A 20,776-nucleotide genomic window follows, 5' to 3' on the forward strand; every position below is an offset into this window, starting at 1 on the left:
TCAACCATTCTTCCAACATAATTCCTTTTTCTTCATATATTTTTTTAAGTATCTCCCTCTAGACAACTCTAGCATTCCAATCTTTTATGAGTGCAAACTTATTAAAGCAAAAAGAACAAAAAAGACTTAAGAGAACACTGGAATAACAAAATAATAAAATGTGCCTATTACAGAAGACTGTAATACATCCATATTAATTGGCATATCCTAAACTACTTTATATAGTCACAAGTAGACATTTTTCTTCTATAAGGATGGCAAAACTTAGATCTATGAAGACTATTGAACCTGACCATTTCCAATTTCCCCTTAATTATTATAGTAGTAAGATTTCAAAGCTAGCCATACATACAAACAAGAAGATGACCTCAGTTATACTCAGTGTGGTTTGCTTCTCAGTAAAAAAAGGTTTAAAATCTACTTCCTTAGGAACACATTCTACTTTTCACAATAGAAGTTACACTTAACAGACATGTGCTGAAGAGTTTGTATTTCACTCTCTATATTCTCATGCAACAAAATAATTTTCATGTACTGTACTCAGAAGTAAGTTTCAGGCTGAGTTCAGTGGGGTTGTAAATGTACATGCATTCCTACTGTATGGGCAGCCTGGATTTCTGCATCCTCAGTAAGAATGCAGATGTCCCATCCCATAAACTACCATGAACCATGTGTTAGCTAGCAATGGTTGGGAAACAACCAGTTAGAACATATGTCGCTTGCTTAACAATATAAATTAATGTGTTTTAATTAACACATTTCCCCAAAGTTCTCAGAAAGCATCTTTTACTTTGAAGGTACATCAGTTTTCTTATTATTTTAAACTATGTTTCAAAGATCCATAAACATTAGCAATAAACGTTTACAAAGTTATAAATAATTTTCCTGACATGAAAGCTTTATGAGTCATCTTAGATCAAATCTCTTCTGACAATAGTTCCATACTAAGCTGTCAACTTTCTGCTATTTACAAATATTTACTTACTTTGTAAATGTGCAATAGTCCACCAAACTAGTTACATATATTGGTTGTATCCAAGTCATACTCAGAGTAGATCCTTTGAAATCAATAGACTTCAGCCATGTCCATTGATTTAAATGGATCTACTTTAGTATGACTTACTTGGATACAACCTATAGTCCTCAAATTGCACACGCGCGCGCACACACACAGGTTCCTTGAACAAACACATAAGGCAAGTTGCTATATGGTGCATTCAAAAGTATTTTTCTCTGATGACTTCAAATACAATTACAGGGATATGAAAAAGATACTATTTTACATGCAAGCCGATAAATAATCATTTTTTCCATGCTACATCTGATTTACATATGTGCCATGGAACTAATTTTTAATTTGTAAAAGTGCATCAACACATAGAATACGTTAACTGTCCCGGTTACTGTTGAGAGCACATAATTAGAAGCACAGATCACATTGTCAACAGCTAACCAATTACAGTCATAGCTTTAGGCCTCCTCCTGGTCCCATTTAAGTCAATAGATATTTTATCACTGACTTTGCTAGGAGTAGGGACTGGGTCCTTAGTGACATGACTTACGACCCTACTGTAAACATATCAAAAACTGAGCACTAAAGCACACTAAGAATCAACCTCATTACAGCCTAATTTCTATCTAAAGTATTTTTTATCTATCGACAGGATCAAACTGATGCAATTCCTATTTTGTATCCTCGAAATGGTTACTAACCACTTAATACACAGTTCAAACACAGTAAAAAAAAATTAAAAAAAAACAATTAAAACATTTATTAACTTAAAAACTATGCCTACATATAACAGCTTCAATAAACTTAGCTTATTACTATTGTTTGATGTACACATTCCTCTGATTAAAAAATATATTTTTTCACCTTTGCCCCTCCCCAGAAGCAAAGCCCTGAGAAGACTCGATACCCAATAGTCAATATTTGATTAGTCTGTAATGTTGCTACTACTTACAAACCTGTGTCTATCATCTTCTAGCTGCACCATTATCATACATATTCATCAGCATGATGATGGAAATTCAAGGCATCTTATAAAGTTGCTGAAATCTGAGCTTCTGCTTGTTTTCTCAAGTCTTGGACAAACATAACTTTAGGGAGAGCTGAGCAGAGGCATAAAGAAAGAGAAGCTTGCATTTTCATCTTCCTTTCATCTTAGTCATTCAGTCAACCATTCAGTGCCCTATTCAGCAGAGCTTTTCATTATGCAAAAAAATGCTAATCCTTTCCGATGCTTTCACACTTGTATAAACCCCCATTCCTTCCACTGAAAAGCAATTATATCAGTTTACCTTTCTGTCAAAAACAGGATTAATATTCCAAAACCCGAATCTCCTTTGTTTTTCTATCTTTTGCTTTAGGAAACTAGAGATTATTAGAAGATGTTTTCCTTAGAGCAAGAATACAATATTTTAAATATGATTCTGTTAAGCCAAAGAAGAAAAGGGGAGGGGGGACTTCAGTTGCTGCGGAAACTCCTTTCAGTGACAGAACTGACCTTCCCTTTGCAGAGGCCTGAATAGAATGAGCCTCACTCTGGTCTATTAATCAGAAACAAATTATGAAAGAATGTGGCTGGACTGGTTGACACTATCCTGTCTTGGGAGACTCAGTAACAGCCTAGTAACAATGTCCTCTTCATGGGTAATGAACAGCCGTGACAAATGGGGGCTGAGAAACTATTTATTTGCATATGCAAATTGTCACACAAAGGAAACATGTACAAACAAGTGTCATTGTAAGGTGGATTAGGCAAACAACGCTTTCTTTTTAGGACATTCTGCAGCCCAGAACATTAGTCAGCACAATTAAACCAGTCTCCATGGAGACTAATGAAATTTCACCATGGTATGAGTTAAATTAGATAGCTAGTTATGTGTTTCCACAATCCAACTTGAAATCCATTATTGTCTCAAAACAATGCAGCAATTGTGCCAGGCTGATCTTTGCCAGCTCAACAAGCTCCAAAGTTGACAATTTGCATATGTTAATATAATTAAGCACTAATTACATGAAACCTGTACATATTCACATGCACTTTCCCTGGGCACTTTTCAATTTGAACCTTGGCCAAGTCTTTAACCCTTTGAATTATTTCGGAATAGGGAAGCTCTGCCTTGTGGGTACAGCCCCAAGGCAGATGCAGGAAAAGCTCTTCATTTATAAATACAAAGCTTAACCTGGCTTCTCATATTTCCATCAACAGAGACAGAAAATATTTTCAAATATGCTGGGAGAGAAGGCTCTCTAAAGCCCCAGCATTGCTACATTTTAAAAAATGAAAGTACTCAAGATTAGGCTAAATAAAATGTTACAGATTCATTTATTGTCACTGTCATATGTTGAAAGTTCAAAAGGGGGGGAGAGCCTGGATTTGATGTCAGTGCTGTGACAGCAATAAAAAAGGAATGAGAAGAGAAGAAAAAGAGCAGCTAGGAACTAATGAGCTTTACATAAATATATGCTGAAGCAATTAAGCAGTGTTAATTACTATGACAGCAGTTAATTGAATATAATTAGATATTTTAAGCCACTGACTAATGCACAGTTAAGATTAATTTTATTGAGATTAATTGTAAATAAGAATAGATTAACTGTGTTTTGACAGGCAAGGAGAAGAGCAGGACTCAGCACAGACCCCCAAAATCATATATTATTTTAATGTCACACCTCAGAATCATCTCAATAAACATGACTTTTCAAACCCAGACAGGAATCTTGAAGAAAAACAAACAGCTTGCAAAGATTAAAGAGCCTTTTGTCCTTTTTTCATGTACATTTCTTTTAGCAGACTAAATTAAGCGAGTCTAGTGTATGTTTTTAGGAAGGAACATTTCACACTGAATGGAAAAAATGTTCTATCACATACGAAATCAATGCAGCTGTGCAGAACTTGGTCCAGATGGTCTAAGCCTATAAAACAGCATCAAAATGATAGACAGTAGGGCCTTCCCAATATGCGATAAAGTCACAACCTTGTATGTGACCTAAATTTTCTGCCATGTATGGTTTCCTCCTTGATCGCTTTCCATTTTTAACTAATCATGAATATTCAAAAGACCACTCAATAAAAACTACCAATGCACATCCACTTTAAAAGACTAACATCTCAGTAAAAGATCCCTTTTCTTAATTAATTCAATGCAACTAACATCACTCAGCCTCAATAACAGACTTTTAATATCACTTATGTTAACTAGCTTAACATGCTTATTTTTAGATATTCTTCAAAGAAGACCTAAATAATACTCACTGCAAAATAATCCAAGCATGCTGCTGGTGGTGGGAAAAATGCATAAAAATGCAAACAAATCACTAACAAGAAAGAAGCCTCAATTGATTTCAAAATAAATCAATAAGTGATTAACACAATATTTTTAAAGCAGCACAATGTATATATCATATATATGCATATATTCAATACCTTTTTATCTCTAAATTGAAAAGGGTTTTACAGTATTGCGCATGCCCCTACATTGACTATGAACTTCTTTGCAAAGCCTTTCGTCTTTTAGAGCGAAAATCCAAAAATGGTCTGTGAAACAAGGCTACAACAAGCCATTCTGCAGTGAAAGATTTTAAATCATCCAGCCTCTTCTAATAGACTTGAGACTTATTGAGGTAGAAACCATAAAAAATGAAGAAGGGAAATTTAATCCCTGAAATATTGATTTGCACATTAATATCATATAGGCAGAGGGCAATTTGGCTTCATGGAAATGACACATTGTCGACCCTTGGTGAAGTCAGAGCCAATCTAACTGCTGAACATGTCTGAATCTCAAGAGTTATTAAGGGCTTCCCTTCTTGCCTATATGACTTTTCTCCAGCCTACCAATGCAATCTTAAATGTATTATCTTTAAGAAATAATTGTAAAACCTCAGGGGTTTTCCAGTTAATGGAAGGAAGGCTAAACCACATCAGATTCTGAAATGCAACATTAAACCCTTGCAATCAACAAAACCACCTCAATTCTCATCCATCCAGTGCAGGATCTAATACTGTTATTAGAGATAATCAAATTCCATTGTGTAAATTTAGGCTCATAGTCAGAATAGAAGCAGTAAATTCTGCAATATTAAACAGTGATTTTCTCAATAGTTCTTTACATGGTCTCTGCTGGTGAACAATAAAATCTTTATATAAACACAACCTTATGTCTATTGTGAAAGATACAAGGGATGTATTCCCTACAAGCTTGCATTTAAGGTAGTATCACTCCTATTCCTACCAGCAGGTACTACCACCACTGCTATTGTGACTTATACAGATGGTTTACTTGACCTTTCTTTGTTCCTTGAGCAGATTTCACTTCTGTAGATTTATAAGTATTCTATTTAATTGGCCCTATATGTTCATTGCCATTAGAAGGAAAACAACTAAATACATGTTTACTTTGCAGAAACCCTTCAAAGCCCAAGGCAATGCCTATAGATGATGCTACAGCCACAGCATGTAGGTCCTACAGTATGAATATTCAGCCAAGCTCACTGAATAATCCAAGTGAGTCCCAGCTCTCAAGCCAGGTGCAAGAGGTTAAAAACAGCTGGCTAGCCATCTTTTATTCTGGTGTGCCTTCCTGCAGCCTGAAACAGCCTGATATAGATATACAGATAAACAGATATAGATATTCGCTGTTGTTGCAAGGATTGCTTTTTATTACAGTATTACAGTTACTGCAATTGTATTCTATTTATTTTCTAGAATCCCATAGCACAGAAGAGAAAGAAATTCCTTCAAAGTAGCGTTGAATAGAAAATGGAACAATCATATTTTTTTAAAAAATTTTTTTTTCTTTTCTTCTCCAACCCTCCAGTCCTGTTTATTTTAAGTCTTTTCCATTGCCCCCTTTCCTATCTAGCCTTTAAAAAGCAAAGTCCCTTCTCACTTGCCTTGTTCTGTCAGTTTTGTCAGTAAATAGAAAGTAAAACAAGGGTTGATGGCACTGAGAGTGTTACATACCCAGACTGTGTTTTTGCATTGCTCTCAATGGAAGCGATCGATGCCCATGTCACAGTGGTGTCCCAATCGCAGCCAAGTCTCTGCCTCAATCTAACCAACAACAGGCAGGGCTTCCAAGGCTGCTGCTCACTACCTCTTCCTTCCATCCATCCACTGAGACATCCACCAAACTCTCAAAGAGAGAATAAACTACAATCTGCTCTTCAACCACCGCTCCTAAGGATCGAGCCACTGGAAATCCTTCCAAAGGGGAATCACAATTTCAAATATAAATATAGGAGATATTTATCCACCTTCAACATCATCAACCCTCTCCTTTTTTTTCCTCCTCTCTCTCTCTCTCTCCCTCTCCTTTGCCAGCTACCTGATCCTTGATTAAAAATGGAACAGGGTTAATAATAATATGAAAAAGGCGATCGGAATGGAGGAGAGGAAATGCAACTGTCAGATAGAGGGATAGTCAGACTTCCTGGGTGACCCTGGCGGGGTCTGGCTCAATGTAAATCCACCATCTTCAGCCTGGCAAGTTGTCTTTGGGTTGAGAGGCTTTTTTGTGGTGGGGAGGGCGGGAAGGGGGGGGTGTTATGTTTGCGATGTATGTCTTGGTACCTAAGGTGGAAGAAGAGGAGGAGGAGGAGGAGAACAGGAGGAGGAGGAGGAGGAGGGTGTGCGTTATTGAATGGGAGCGAAAAAGCCTCCTCGGGACGGCGCGGAGGCTGAACCCGGCTCGCGGAGCCTCCTCTCTCGGCTGGGCCCAGTGCCCCGAGCAGCCGGTGAGATCGAGACCCCCCTCCCCCTCCGGCTAGCAGGTAACAAAAGAAAGACATCAGCGTGCGCTCGGGGGGCGAGGGGCAGGGGGCTGGCGGGCGGGCGGGCGGGCAGGGCAGGGCAGAGGGGCCACAAGCCGCCAGCCGCCAGCGGTGGGGCAAAGTTTCCCGATCCCCATGTTTACAGGCGATGGTCAGGTTGCAAACGCAGGGAGGGGAAGCCGAGGCGCGCCTGCCATTGAGCCGCGGCGCAAGGAGGAGAGATGCACTCGAGGCGAGCCAGACCCGGAGCCGCTGCGGGAGAGGGCGAGGGGCGGACCGGGCTCACACACCGCATTGGGCCGGCTGGGGTGGGGTTGGGGGGGTGGAGAGAAGAAGCGATGGTTTTTTTCTACATTAAAAAAAGGAAGGAAAAATTGGCCAGGGTCCGATCCCAACAACGCCGGAGCCCCAACTAAAGGAGGGAGAGAGCGCCGAGGAGGGGAAGGGAAGGAGGAAGCCCGCGGCTGCCTTTTCACAAAGGAAAGCGGCGGGCGAAGCTGCCCCAGCCCCAGCAGGCAGCGGCGAGCGGAGCTCCTCCGGCGAGCCAGCGCCGCAGCCGGGTGTGGGCAGGCGGGGCGCAGCGCAGCGCAGCGCGCTGGGGACGGGCAGCCCCGGGAAGCGAGCGGCGGGGCGCTCCTCTAACGGGCTCCTCGCCGCGCTGCCAGCCGAGGCACTCGCCCAGCCCGGCTGCCGCAAAGCACAGCACCCCGCATCTCCGGCGCGTACACACACACACCCCCCCAAACACGCGCGGAGGACGGAGGGGCCCCTCGGAGCCCAGCGCCCTTCGCACACCCCGCGCATCGAAAGCCAAAGACGCGTCTCTGACCCCAAAGGCCCCCCAAACTTTCCCCAGAGGCACCGCGCTCCGGAATCCGGGGTTAAAGGGGATCGGAGGGGGAGAAGGGAACAGGGAGGCAAGTACTTTTGACAGCCGTGTCGTGGTTCCAAATAAGACCATTGCCCAGCTCATTAAAAGAAAAGGGAAAAGGAAAGGGAAAAAGAGACACCACCGAAAAGATTCTCTTCCGCCAAAACGTCTAAGGTCCTTCACTTAATCCGAAAGTTACAGCGTGAAAAGGGGGGGGAAAAACAACCCCGGACACCCCCGCCCGAGCCCCATCCACCCTCCCGGAATTTAAAAGAAAGGGAGAAAGAAGGAACCCCTCCTCCCGTAAAGCGGTACCTAAAAATGGGGAAAGAGGTAAAAAAGGGGGGCGAGAAAGGGAGAGATAGAGAGGATCTGGGGATGGGAGTGTGTGTATGTGTGTGAGAGAGCGAGCGAGAGAGTGAGAGAGGGAGAGGGAGAGAGGGAGAGAAAGAGGCAGGCAGAGAGGGAGAGCGAGAGCGAAATATCAAAGATTGTGCAAGATCAGCCTGGAAAGATAATCGATACTCGACCTAAATTTAACACAAACTACTCAATAAAAGTTAAAGAAAAAACTTACTTTCCATTTCCCCTCGCAGTTCTTACTGGATCTTCGCCTCTCTGTTTTGTTTTGCTTTATTTACTTAACAGCTGATCACATCCAAGTAAACGACAGAAGGTTCATTAAAAAATAAAAAAAATAATCCTCCAACTTTATTGGGTGGAAATAAAAATGATTGAGCAAGAAGTGGGGGGCATGGAGCGGTCCTTTGGGGTCCGGGAGTTGTTAAAGCATGTGGCGACCGCGGTCTCGCTGTTTGGTTGTGAAGGGGTTGGGAAAAGGAGGAAAGGAAATGAAAATCCGATATGTCTTTATTCTGCTAATTATTATCGTTTTAGCCCTGTTTAAAAAAATGGCTGATTAAGTTGAGTGCGCATGTCTTTGTGTGTCTATTCCCGATATGCACTCTGGGAATGAGAGAGAGAGGGGGGGGGGGAGAGAGAGAAAGAGAGAAGAGAGCGAGCGAGCGAGCGAGAGAGAGGTGTAATTAGTGAGGTGATCAACATTCTCCAGACTGCAAATGACGCGCAGCCCGGACTTACTGCCGCTGCTGCTGGGGGCTCGTAGGGGCTGCGGGAGCCACACCACTGGCCCTAAAGCAGAGCGGGCAGCAGGGAAGCAGCTCGTGGACACAAACACAAGTCTGCAAACTTCATTAGTAACACAGACACACACACAGACACACAAAGTAGATGGCTGGGGAAAATTAAAGAGAGAGAGAAGAGGCAGAGGGGAAGGAAAGAAGATTTGCTGTTCATAACTGCTCAGGAATGTGAAAAGATATGGGTGCAAATTAATTATTCCTCCCACCAGGGAAGTTCTTTCTTTCTCTCTCTCTCTTCTCCCCCCCCCTTCCTTTTTTTTTTTTTAAAGGAAGAAAATATGCCTGGGATAATGAATGTGGAATGCGCCTCTGTATGGAAAGAGAGTGAGTCTGAGATCGGAAATTTCTGCTCTTATAGCCATAGAGAATCATTTACATATTATTGAGGATTTATTTGCACACACATATTGTGCATACGGTGACATTATATATCTCTGCATCTGTAGCTCATGTATACACATATGACATATGCATTATTGCATATACACATGGCAGTTTAATCTCCCTGGTGTAACTGGTCCAACAACTCAACAAAAGTAAGTTTATAATAACAAACAGGATTTTTTTTAGTGTAATACCAGTAGTAAATAGGTTTTTAAAAAACAAATGCTACTCTAGCAGAACTACCTGCCTTTTCCCTATGGAAGCAAAAAAGAGAGAGGGTCTATATTTCTCCTTAGGAGATACTGCTTTATATGAAAAGGAAGAGTTGTATTGGTCTATAGACAATAATCCACCGACACCATTATAAATAGAAATCTCCTAGAAATCTTCTCTTGCAAGGGACGGAAAGCAATCGCTTCTCATTTGAAAATCTAATTATCTTAACCTAATACTACAGATGTGATGTGAATATGAGTGACACTTTCATTAAAATATAATTAACTAAAAGTAGGAATCCAGATACTTTTAAATACCCCCTAGTGAAGATTAAAAATCATGTCTATTAAAAGAGCATCCAAACACACCGCAGGGACACCTACTCCCCCTCCCCCAACATTATAGAAATGGAAAGGCCAGAAAAGATCAGTAACTAAGACTTAAATATAAAGGATATTTACAATCCCAAAGACCCTGCGCAGGTGAACCATAACCTTCCTGCTGACGTGCCTTTGAAGTTCCTGATTCCTGGGATACACGTCAAAACCTTGTCTTAGGCCTTAAGCACTAAATACCAACAGAAAGGTTTAACACAATCCTCCATAAAAACAAGGTATAAATATGCATCTTTTAGGGGCCTTAAACCGTCCGATCTAGAGAAACATTTGGCAAATCCTGGAGCTAATACTAAGAGGGAAATATCCACCTGATGATGAATGAAGGGCCTGCCAGGAAAGACACTGTATAGGCCAGAGATAGGGAGACGCAGTAAGAAAAACAGATGTTTTAAGGTCATGGTGAAGGTCCCTTAGACTTGAGAGGAGGGGGAAATGCCCACATGGAAGTCCAGTTCTCCGTGGGTAACCAAAACATGGTGAAACTTCGTAGAAACTGAGTGGAAAGTAACCGCAGCCAGCAAATTTCAAGATCTGAGCCCAATGATTAATGTCAAAGACAGTGCGTAGAAGGCTTTTGGAGAGTAACTTGTTTTCGCTCGAGAGTTATACCTACTCATCAATGAAATAAAAAGGAAACAGTACTTGGGCATGTTTTGTACGCGTATCAGAAAGCTGAGTTTCAAAAGAAGGGATAGTCTGTATCGTTGTTTGCAGAGAGGGACCTGCGATGTTAACAATGACTAAAATGAAATTTCCCAACCCAGTTCAGTAAGATCGGGGAACTTAGGACAGAAAGAGGTCTCTTTGGCTCTTATTGAAGCGGAAGGGGAGTCTAAGCTAGCAGAATGCATTGGCCATTCAAAGACATGTCTGAAGGATGGCAGTCCATTTCCTAGCCCGGGAGACAATTAAATCCAGTCTGATGAAGAAACACCTGAGCACAATGCCTCTCGTTCAGATTCAAGTGAAGAAACAGATACAGTTTACGTAGCAGGAGCATAAGGAAACGAAGAGCAAGGTGTTGCAAAAATCCTTGTTTTATATATTTCTACTGTTTTTGTTTTTTTTAAGCAAGGCTGCTAGAAGCTCCGAAGGTCTGTTGACAACACAGGGCATTTTTTGATGCACATTTTCTCCTTCCCTCCTTTCGTAGAATGATTGTAGTTTCTTTTTAACAGTGGCGGTTTCCAGCTAAAGGAACAAAGGGGGATGCGAGCAGCAATTGAGGAAGGATAGTCCACTTTCTCCAGGTTTCTTCCAGTACTGTTTATTCCTTCCTAACGTTTTTGTTTCGCCCACCCCACCCCTTCACCTCTATTTCGGCTTTGTGTTCTCAGCCCCTAGTCCGTCCCCCCCCCCCTAAAATACTAGCTATCTGGATGGAAAAGGCACTCCGGGATGTTAACAGTTTAGAAGAAACCCGGGGATAGCCACGTAGCTAGGAAAAAATCGAAGGAGGTTAATTCCGAGAGGCAGCAGCAGGTTGGATGGCGGCGGGGGGTGTGTGTGTGTGTGTGTATGATAAGAGCGGAGCGCGGCTCTGGCAGGAGCACCCCGGGGGCTGGTGGGCTGGCTGGCTGTTCCGAGAGGGTTCCCCCAGAAGCTCGGCCAGAGCTGCAAGCTGCTTCCCCTTCCCTGACTGGCTCGTTCGTCCTCTTGCTCGCTCAGCTAATCGCCCCCAAGACCTATGCCTCACCTCTCCAGCTCCTTCCCTCCCCACCCCACCCCCACAAGCAGCCCTCTCAGGCATACTTATCCTCAGGGCAACCCACCCAGGCACTGGGGGGTTCCTTTCCTCAAGGGGTGCGGTGGGGTGGGAGAGAAAGAACTATCATTTCCCGAGAGACATAGATAAGAGAGATCGTGGTAATGATGCTCTTTGGATTCACACGCGGGGGGTGGGCATGCCCCGTCTCAGATGCCAGCCCCAAGGAGTTGAAGAAGCAACTTCCTGGACGCGGGTTTCAGAGCCAGCTCTGGCCACTCTCCCGATCAGACAAAGACGGGGCCAAGGGCAGCTGACAGACTTTTGCTCCGAGTCGCCTTGCCTTCGCCCCAACCGGCGCTGAGGACGCACCCGGGCCAGGAGGAGGATATACATAATTACAACCTCCCCTCTTTTTAATAACCCGACATAATTCCCTAATAAACGGCCCGCCTCCCCCTCCCCCCCTCCAGCCCAAGGGAAAGAGGATCCGTGCCTTTTGAAAGCGCTCCCTAAGTCTATAGATGAGCTCAGTTTGAAACGAGGTATTACAAGATCTCCGAGTTAGAGACCCCTTTATCTGAGCTACAGACACTTTCAGATCCCGAGACCCCCCTCCTCCTCCTGCCTTTTTGTTGTCTCTCCTCCTCCCGGGGCTATTTGACAAAGGCAGTATGTTAACTAACATTTTTTTGTTTAACTCAGCAACTTCGTTTCAAAACACGCTTTAAAAAAAAAACAAAACCTGAGAGCAATCTTCGGGACCTTTTGGGGGAGGAGGGGAAGTTGACACGAGGGGCGAAACCGCAAGGATTGTCAGTCTAAGAAAGAAAGAAAAACGCCCCCGAACTCTGCAGATTCTTTAGTCAGATTAGGGGAAATGACAGCTCTCTCTTTTTGCTTTGTTTTCTTTTTTTGGGGGGGGGAACACACCCAACAACAACAACACGTAACCATATACATTTAATATAACTGTCCATTTCCCAGCCCGTTCTACGACGGCAGTTATCTCTGTTACGCCACGACGCGAAGGGGAAAAGGGAGGGAGGTTGCGATCAGATCCGGCCAGGCCACGCATCCCGACGAAATCGTGCCTGCCATCGGAGTTCCAGCCCCTGACTGGCCTTTTGGGGAGGTGATGGTGGTGGCTTGAGCTGCGCAAAAAGGGGGGGAGAAAAGAGATCCAACCCCCACCCGGTCCCCGACGCTACCAGAAATCAAAGCTGCTCTCGCTAGCATTTCCTCCTTCTCCTCGGGAGCCCTTAGACAACAAACAGCTCTCTGCTCAGCTGCTTTCTGGAGCAGGTCGCGGGCTTTAAATACCCTGAACCTGAGCTTCTTGGCTTGGATGGGAAAGGGAAACGCGGGCGCACACACGCGCGTGCACACAGACACACACAAACACACCCCCCCTCGCCCAGACACACGCACTGAGAAAGGTGGGTGAAGGAGCCGGGCGCCCTCTGGGCTTTTAGAGGTCAGAGCTTTGACACTGCTTTGACCTCCCTTTCCCCTGGCGGCAACCGCCCTCGTGTTTATCAACAAAAACAGCCCAGGAGGACTAGACCCAAACAATAGCAATGCGCCAACTTCACAGACACTTCGCGAGCTCTTATGCAAATCCTGGAGAACGACCCAACGCCTGGCCAAAGGACCCCTTCCCTTCCCCACGGCGCCACAAGCCTCTTCCCGGCACAGTGGCCAGAGCCGAGGGAAACGTTTTTGTCTTCTCTTCGGCGGGGACGGGGGTGTGTGGAGAGGGGGGTAGGAGAGAAAGAGGGAAAGAGAGAGAAGCGGGAAGGAAGCGAGACCCCAACTCCAGCGATCGGATCAGGAAAAGGACAAACAATAACAAAAGCCAATAAAATTACCCACCTTAGCGCACAGACAAGAAAGTAAGTTTATACCTAGATCCAACAGTTCACAGTGCCCATAAAACAGGAATCTTTCTGGTGTTAAAGACAATATGCTAAACTACCTCTGCGGCAAACGGTGATTATAAAATGCCCAGGAAAAAGTTGTTTTCGCCCAAGGAGCCAAGTTTTCAAAAGAAAACGTGTAGATTTTACAACTAAATAAAAGCCACCACCTCTGTGTTGTCCGTAAAAACTACACATAAATTAAAAGTACCGTTAAAAGAAAGCCTCCAGCAAGCAACATCTGATCCGACTTACCGAAAAAAAGAGGATAATTTAAACCACATTTAATTATAAAAAGCAGTAAGCGAAAAGTAAATCAATCAATGCTTTCTCTCAAAAATGTTGTACGCCAAGGTATAGAAATGACAATTCTTATAGTCCTGCATTAAAGGCTAACTGAAACTCTACTCTTCAGGAACTGATTATGGGAGGGGGGATGCAAAGCAAGGGGGAAAATGAGGGACACACACACAAAAACAAGCCTCTAACGATTTTCAGTTTTTTGTTTAAAATTGATGACGATCAGAAAAGCCTGATGAAAAAGTTAAAGAAAATATACCTCAAGAGGAAAAAGCCCATCTCCTTTTCTTCTTTGTCTATCAGTCTCCAGTTAAAGCATATGGAAAATGTTTTCAAAATGCCTAGATTTGGCACATTGTCATTGCAAAGAGAGGAGCGCAGTGATGCTGTTATAGAAAATGGGAAATAAATTCAGGATTGGGTGCTGCCTCCTTCAATGCGGATTTATCTAAGTTTAATTTAATATTCTGCAATCACTGTATGATCGCATATAATTCACCAAGATTTTAAAGGGCTTTGCGTAAATACATGGACTATGGGCACCAAGTCATCTAACCAGATTAGTTCTTTTTCATTTGTGTTTTTTTCTCATTAGATGCACTTTAAACTGCAAGTGCAAATAATAAAAAGGATAGAATAATAGGGTTTGGGTAAGCAAGCGATTAGAAAAACCACTGGCTTTAGTAAAATCATTCAAAACATAAAATCAAAAAGCACAAAACGGCTGTTTGTAAAACACTAAACCTTTAATCGATTTATTGGCATCCTGATCGATTAGATAAACGGAAATCTATACCAAACATAAAGGCATTTAAAACATTTCCCTCTCATTTCTAAACAAAACTTTTCTTTTCGGCAGAAAAAAATCTTATCAAACGACTAACAGGAAATTCTTCAGATATCAAATTACGATAATAAAATTATTTCCACATGGAAAGGGATAATGACAATGATGATAGTAATTATAATAATGAATAATTCAACAGCCCTTTGACATATATAGAAAACCTGATTCAGAACAGCTCTTGAGAGGACCTAGTTTTAGGGGAAAAACATTTTATTAAGAGAAATTGACTTAAAAACTGACATTTTCAACTAGACTGACAATTTAGGGGGAACTGCTAAACTTATGCTAATTTCTCCCTCTATCAAAAGAAACCCTGACCAGTGTTCACAGAAAGCTTTGCCCTTTCAATCGAGTTACTATCTATTAGTAAAAATAAATATGTAAATATACCAGCCCCATCTGAATTACAGGAACAAATTTGTGCCTGCGTGGTAGACTGCAAGGAGGTGGTTAAGACTGAAAAGGGGGGGCGCTTTCCCCCTTAATAATCCATTTATGTAGTCCATATCGCGCTTTCCAGATCTCAGGGAAAAAATTGCAAGCCATAATATATTTTACTATTTAGGTAAAAGAAAAAGGGGGGGGGGGTTTGCAATCCGGGGCAATGCAGCAATCAGAGCTTGTGGCATTCTGGCTGCGTGAAGAGGAAGTGTTGCTGTAACGGGTATTATGTTTATTTGATAAAGAAAATCAATGAAAGTGGCTGTAAAGTAGTTAGTGAGGCGTGTGTTTGGGACTCGGGTTGAATAGTGACTCCAGCGGGCTGGTCGATCAGCTCTAAGAGCTCTGGAAATCTACCCTAACCCTCTGCCTGAGCTCTTCTCCCTCTCTCTCTCTCTCTCTCTCTCTCTCTCTCTCTTTCACACACTCGCACACTCGCTGCTGCACCTTCTCCAGTCCAGGGGACTCCTCTCTGACAGTCTCCTCCCTCTATCCCTCCCTCCTTCGGTCTCTCCCTTTCCAATTTCCCGATGGCATCACTATCATCCCTCTCCGCCTCCCCCCCACCCCCCGTGCTGGGGTTGCAGCCTTCCTCTTACCCCACCGATTCCTTTCATTATCTTGCCTCCACCACCCCCACCGCATCCGCCCTCCCTTTCCTCTGACTTCTCAGCTAGGATGTTCAGAGACCCTCCCGGCTGAAGGGCTGCACGCCCCCCCTCCACCTCCAAGTTCTTGCTCTGCCCAGCCTTGGGGGTGGGTGGGGTGAATTCTGGAGGCTCGGCAGCGGCTTGTGTTGGCAGCCAGGGATTTATTTTTAAATGCCAGGGGTGGCCAGCCTTTAGAAGTAATCACAGAGTACTTTTCTACATGTGCAGAGTGCCTCTGTCACCACGAAGAAAACACAGCAAGCCCCACGCCCTTCGGATCAGGGGGCAGAGTATCTATGGCAGAAGGCACGGACTTTCAGGAACCTCTCATTTTAGAAGCTAAACACACACACGCGCGCGCACACAACCCCCCTGCAACGAATAGCATCCCTGACGCCACTATCCTAAACATGATTTCCTTGAAAGTCAACTCCACCGCGTTCAATCGGATTCCTTTCCAAGAAAGCATGGCCAAGCCTTCCTTTCTTGAAGCCAACTGTGAATATAATCTTCCAACCGTTCTAACCAATCCAAACTACCAACGATCCACAAAATATTTAAGCCTATGCGCCAGCCAATTCAAGCAGCTCGTTCCCATGGGGACCGTCTAATCCCCCAATGTCACCGGTGTTTAAATCAATTTGTCTCCCAAGTCGGGCTAATTTTTACTTGGAAGCTAGTCCCACTGAGTTCCATGGGATTTCCTTCTGGCTGCATGTCGCAATGTATTGCAATATATTCTTTTTTTAAAAAATGTATCGGCCGTGAATGGAATCCCGTGGAGATCACTGGCGCTTGCGATCGCAGCCAGCTTAGGATGAGCTGTAATTCTGCACTCACACACGGCTGCGAGTTTACTTCGGAGTAAATGTCCGGGCTGCAAGTGCCACTGAAAGCCATTCGGTCTGCTCATAGGAGATGGATGGTTTGGGGCACAAATACAGCCCTGGCGGTCGTCTGAGGTTCATTAGTTCCTTTCAGTATCTGTCCTTCGCGGGAGGGAAGAAGCGTTCAAAAACTTGCGCGTGCTTCCTCCCCACCCTATAGTCTTCTATGCTTTGAATATAGGATCCCCTCCTCAGATATATAATTCCTGGGTGTTTAATAATGGTTAACCATTTTTTTTTAAAAAATCTCCCTGTTTTTCAGCTCCCCCAAGCCTGTACTAAAACAGAGCCTGTAAAACTCGCGGTCTGTATAGTCGGTTTCCACACCTATGGTTTGGGTTAGGAACCCATTATCTAGGTTCCCCTATCGCCATCCTTTTTAATAATAATAATATTATTACTAATAATAATAATAATGATGGTAGGGGTCAGCCTCTGGTGTGGTCAGTTGTGACAACATGGCAGCTCTGAGGGAGAGGCGCTTCGGTTCGTAGCTTTTTTGTGAGGCTACGATTTCGTTACTTAACCCCCCTATTCCTTCTCTTCCTCGGGGGCTTATTTCTGCCCCCCGACACACACTCCATGGCGTCCTCTTTGACAAAGGGCAGCGCCGCCTTCTCCCGCTTAAACTCCTACTGCCATTTCCCGCTTTCGTCGTCCTCCCCGCCGCCATTGGCTGAATTAGGCAAGGGCCGAGAAACCGAGGTTATGGCAGCCCCGAAGCGAACCTATCAAAACTCGCGCCGAGGTGACGCGGCCAAGCGCGCGAGGGCCTCCAAAAATGGCCGCCTCGCTCCTTTCTATTGCTTAGCTTCCTCCCGTCCCCTACCCTTCAATGCAGTGGCGTAGCGTGGGTTGTCAGCACCCGGGGCAAGGCAAGTAATTTGCGCCCCCTAACCTGTGGATTTGCGCCCCCTAACCCGTGGATTTGCGCCCCCTAACCTGTGGATTTGCCCTAACCCCAGATGTTGCGCCCGGTGCGGCCGGCCCCCCCTGCACCCCCCACGCTACGCCACTGCTTCAATGTTCGCTTTCCTCTGCTTTTCTTTTCCTTTAGAAGAGGGAAAGCTGCAAAGAGATAGGGATAGGTAGGCGACAGAGGCCTTGTGTGGTCCTTGCTGTGCCTTTCAGGGCTCAGTTCAACTTTTGGAGCCTTATGTATGGCTGACAACTGGGGTTTCTAAAAAATAAATAAATAAACGGTGTAGTGGTTTGTTTGTTTTGTTTACCAAACAAGCGGTATGTAATTTTTTGCTGAATGAAAATTGGAAGTTGGTCAATACACACCTAAAATGTAAAGTTGCAAAGGGCTTGCAAACAGGGAGGCAGCAAAAGTTTGGGGCATGTGAAGTGAGCAAAGTTTGCAAGTCAGGATGCAGGTGATGAGTTTGGCAGGATGGATAGTGAAAACCTGTGCATATTAACTCAGTAGCAAGTGCCACTATGTCCATTGGGACATATTCTGATGTGATTTTGTATAGGGACTGTAGCTCCCGCGACGTGTGTCCTTTCAGTATAAGGCAGGGCAGTACAGTGCGCCTCCTGAACCAGTGCTAAATGCTTGGAGGATGCGCTTGCCTTGCATAGCTTCCTTATGCAAGGTAACTGAGCACCCCAATGATGCTGCTGGGGCATAGTCAAGTAGCATGGCGCATGAGTGGGGAGGGCAACAGGACCTGCCCCTGTGTGGCCAGGGCCTCAATACATTCTTTATGGCAAAGACAGCCATTCTGTGAGGCGCATATGCTCGAACAACCATCCTCTGTCCTAAGAGCACATAGCTTCCTCCCACCCAAGAACCCTGGGAACTGTAGTGTGATAAAGATGCTGGGAACTGTAGCTTGGTGTTTTCAGATCACTTCTACCAGACTTCTAGAATATGTGTGTTTCTCTGCGTCTTTACTCTTAAAAGAATGTTTCCACCAATCTCTTCCACTGTGTGACCTTTCAGGCTGAGAGAGCCTACTGCAGATAACCATCTATACAACAAGCAGGGTTGCAAGGGCAACAGAAAAGTTCTCAGGGGCTTCTCTTCACTCAACTGTGGAATGAGGTTAACTTGTAAAGGTTTAGATAAAGGTTGTGCCAAAACTTTCCCCTTCCCCCATCACCTGGTCCCATTTATAGTGTACCATTGTCCTTAGGCCTCATTCATGTAATGCACAATTTGCCACATTAAAACATATCCTTTCCCCCCTCACAATATTTTTTATTCTTGTTGCTGCCTTAATGGTAGGGTTCTTTATTTTTAAACATTTAAAAACATTACTTTTAAACGTTATTTTACTTTTTAAATATTATTTTTGAACAGCCCACCTTTCAGGATTGGTTGGGCTACCATTAAACAAATTAAAGAGGTGGCAGGAACACCAGTGGTTCCAACGTTCAATGGATTCCCAATGTCCCTGTTTAATATAATGCAGCAATAATATAACAAAGCAAGGAAGCTTTATAATTTTATCACAAGAGGGTGTTTGAGCATATGCAGAGTGCATTAGCTTCTGTACTGAACAACGAGCAAAGTCAGCAAAAACAAAAAAACAAAAACCATCCAACCTGTGTTTATGAGGCTAGATTTTGTAAATAATGTGAGTTACTATAGCCTCTGCATCAATCAGGTTAGAACTTAACCTCTTTAGTACTGGATACTAATTATGTATAAAGCACACAATACATGCCACTTGTTTACTGAGAACCAAATTTGTATATCATAGTAGCATATATTTCTTATTTGTCTCATAGGATATAAGTTTTCTTGCTTTGGAATTCAATCTCATCAGATGTGAGACAGAGAATTGTATGATACTTGGTAGATTGTTTCAATAGCAATCAAAGCTACTGGGAGTGGTTTCAGGATTCTTCCCATAGGCTCTCCAATCCCTTCATTGAAGTGGCAAGTGGAGTTTATGGCAGTAGTCCTAAACACACTTACTTGACAGTAAGTTCTGCTTAATTTAATGGGACTTACTTTTCAATAGATTGATAGCCCTGTAAAATTTGAATCCTAAACGAATATTAGTAAGGAGTAAGTGTGCCACTGAACACAGTGAAAGTGACCTCTTGCATTGTAAAAGAGAAAACAAATGCTATACTGAGCAGAGCAATTTTAGTTTGTCACACCATTGCTTCATGCCCTTAACTCTCCATAGAGAGCAACCTATAGGGAAAAAGATGTGATCCATATACCATGTAAGCAAGTTTATTTGCAATTTTTGCTGCTTTTAAGCTGCAATCCTATGTACGCTTATCTGCAAATAAGCTCAAATAAATAGTCTGGAAGTTATTTCTGAGCTGTTTTATACTAGGTTAGCCTGTCCATATAGCCCAGTACTACATACTCTGGCTGGCAGAGGGTCTCAGACAAAAGGTGTTCCACATCATCTGCTACACAGTTTCTTTAAATGGAGATGCCAGAAATTGAACTTGACACTTTGTGCTCTATCACTGAACTACTATCACTTCCCCATGGTTAGAACTGCACTGCTAGTCTTGTTCAGTTCAATGGAGCCAGTTACATGATTCTGCAAAATCTGAGCAAGCACTATACTAGGGTCCCAGTGAAGGAGCAAGAATTCCACAAGTCTCCTCCTACTGGTTCTTGGATCCATTCTCCAGAGCATCCTTGTACTCGCTGCACAAGAATGGCAATGACATGGCTGTATTTACTGTAGCCTTTGCAGCTGACCCATCTGACTGTGCTGGGATGAAGAGAGTCACTGTTACAGAGTCCTAAGGTTTACTGCAACTACAGTTTTCCATAATCAACCAAAGGGCTAGAGCTTTAAATGGGCAGCACAACAATGCAGTATATAATGCAATTTTAGCTGCAGTAATGCAAGCAACCATGTGCATTGCAGCTAAAGCTGTGGGATAAGCTGTAGCTCACTTTACACAATGCCATTTTCAGTAGTTTGCAAATGGTGCTGAAAGTCATTTAAATCCTGAATGCCAGAAATCATGCCTTGACTGGTTGACAGTAACAACATGCCCCCATGATTGCCTCTGCAAATGCAGTTCATTGGGTTTTTGTGGCCTATTCTAGGTTCCAAATTTAGAACAGGGGAATGGTGTCTCACATTAAATGGCTTCTGTGTTGTTTTCTGATGTTGCTGGAGCATTCCTTTGAAACTGATGGAGAAATAACCTTGATTAATTATTTCCGGATTTCATGGCAGCATCTTCACTGTTTTTAGTATGAATGTGTGTGGGGTTTT

General features: G+C 43.6%; 1 protein-coding gene and 1 long non-coding RNA gene across 8 annotated transcripts in view; one reads left to right on the forward strand and one right to left on the reverse strand.

Moving 5' to 3' along the window:
• The window catches only part of ZFHX4 (zinc finger homeobox 4), a 191,449-nt gene extending 182,747 nt beyond the window's left edge, over nt 1-8,702 (reverse strand). For 5 of the 6 annotated variants that reach the window (XM_081873896.1, XM_081873898.1, XM_081873897.1 and 2 more), the window contains exon 1: nt 8,230-8,702. The gene's annotated coding sequence lies outside the window, so the exon portion shown is untranslated. Of the gene's footprint in view, nt 1-5,972; nt 6,484-8,229 lie in introns of those variants that run through there. The other variant, XM_081873892.1, reaches the window with a different exon arrangement.
• LOC309349065 overlaps nt 6,505-20,776 on the forward strand; it is a 38,221-nt gene continuing 23,949 nt past the window's right edge. The window contains exon 1 of one of the 2 annotated variants that reach the window (XR_014159655.1): nt 6,505-6,781. This is a non-coding gene — a long non-coding RNA (uncharacterized lncRNA). The remainder of the gene's footprint in view (nt 6,782-20,776) is intronic. The other variant, XR_014159656.1, reaches the window with a different exon arrangement.

Source organism: Podarcis erhardii, assembly GCF_964252035.2.
Source record: "Podarcis erhardii genome assembly, chromosome: 8".
Classification (NCBI taxonomy): domain Eukaryota; kingdom Metazoa; phylum Chordata; class Lepidosauria; order Squamata; family Lacertidae; genus Podarcis; species Podarcis erhardii.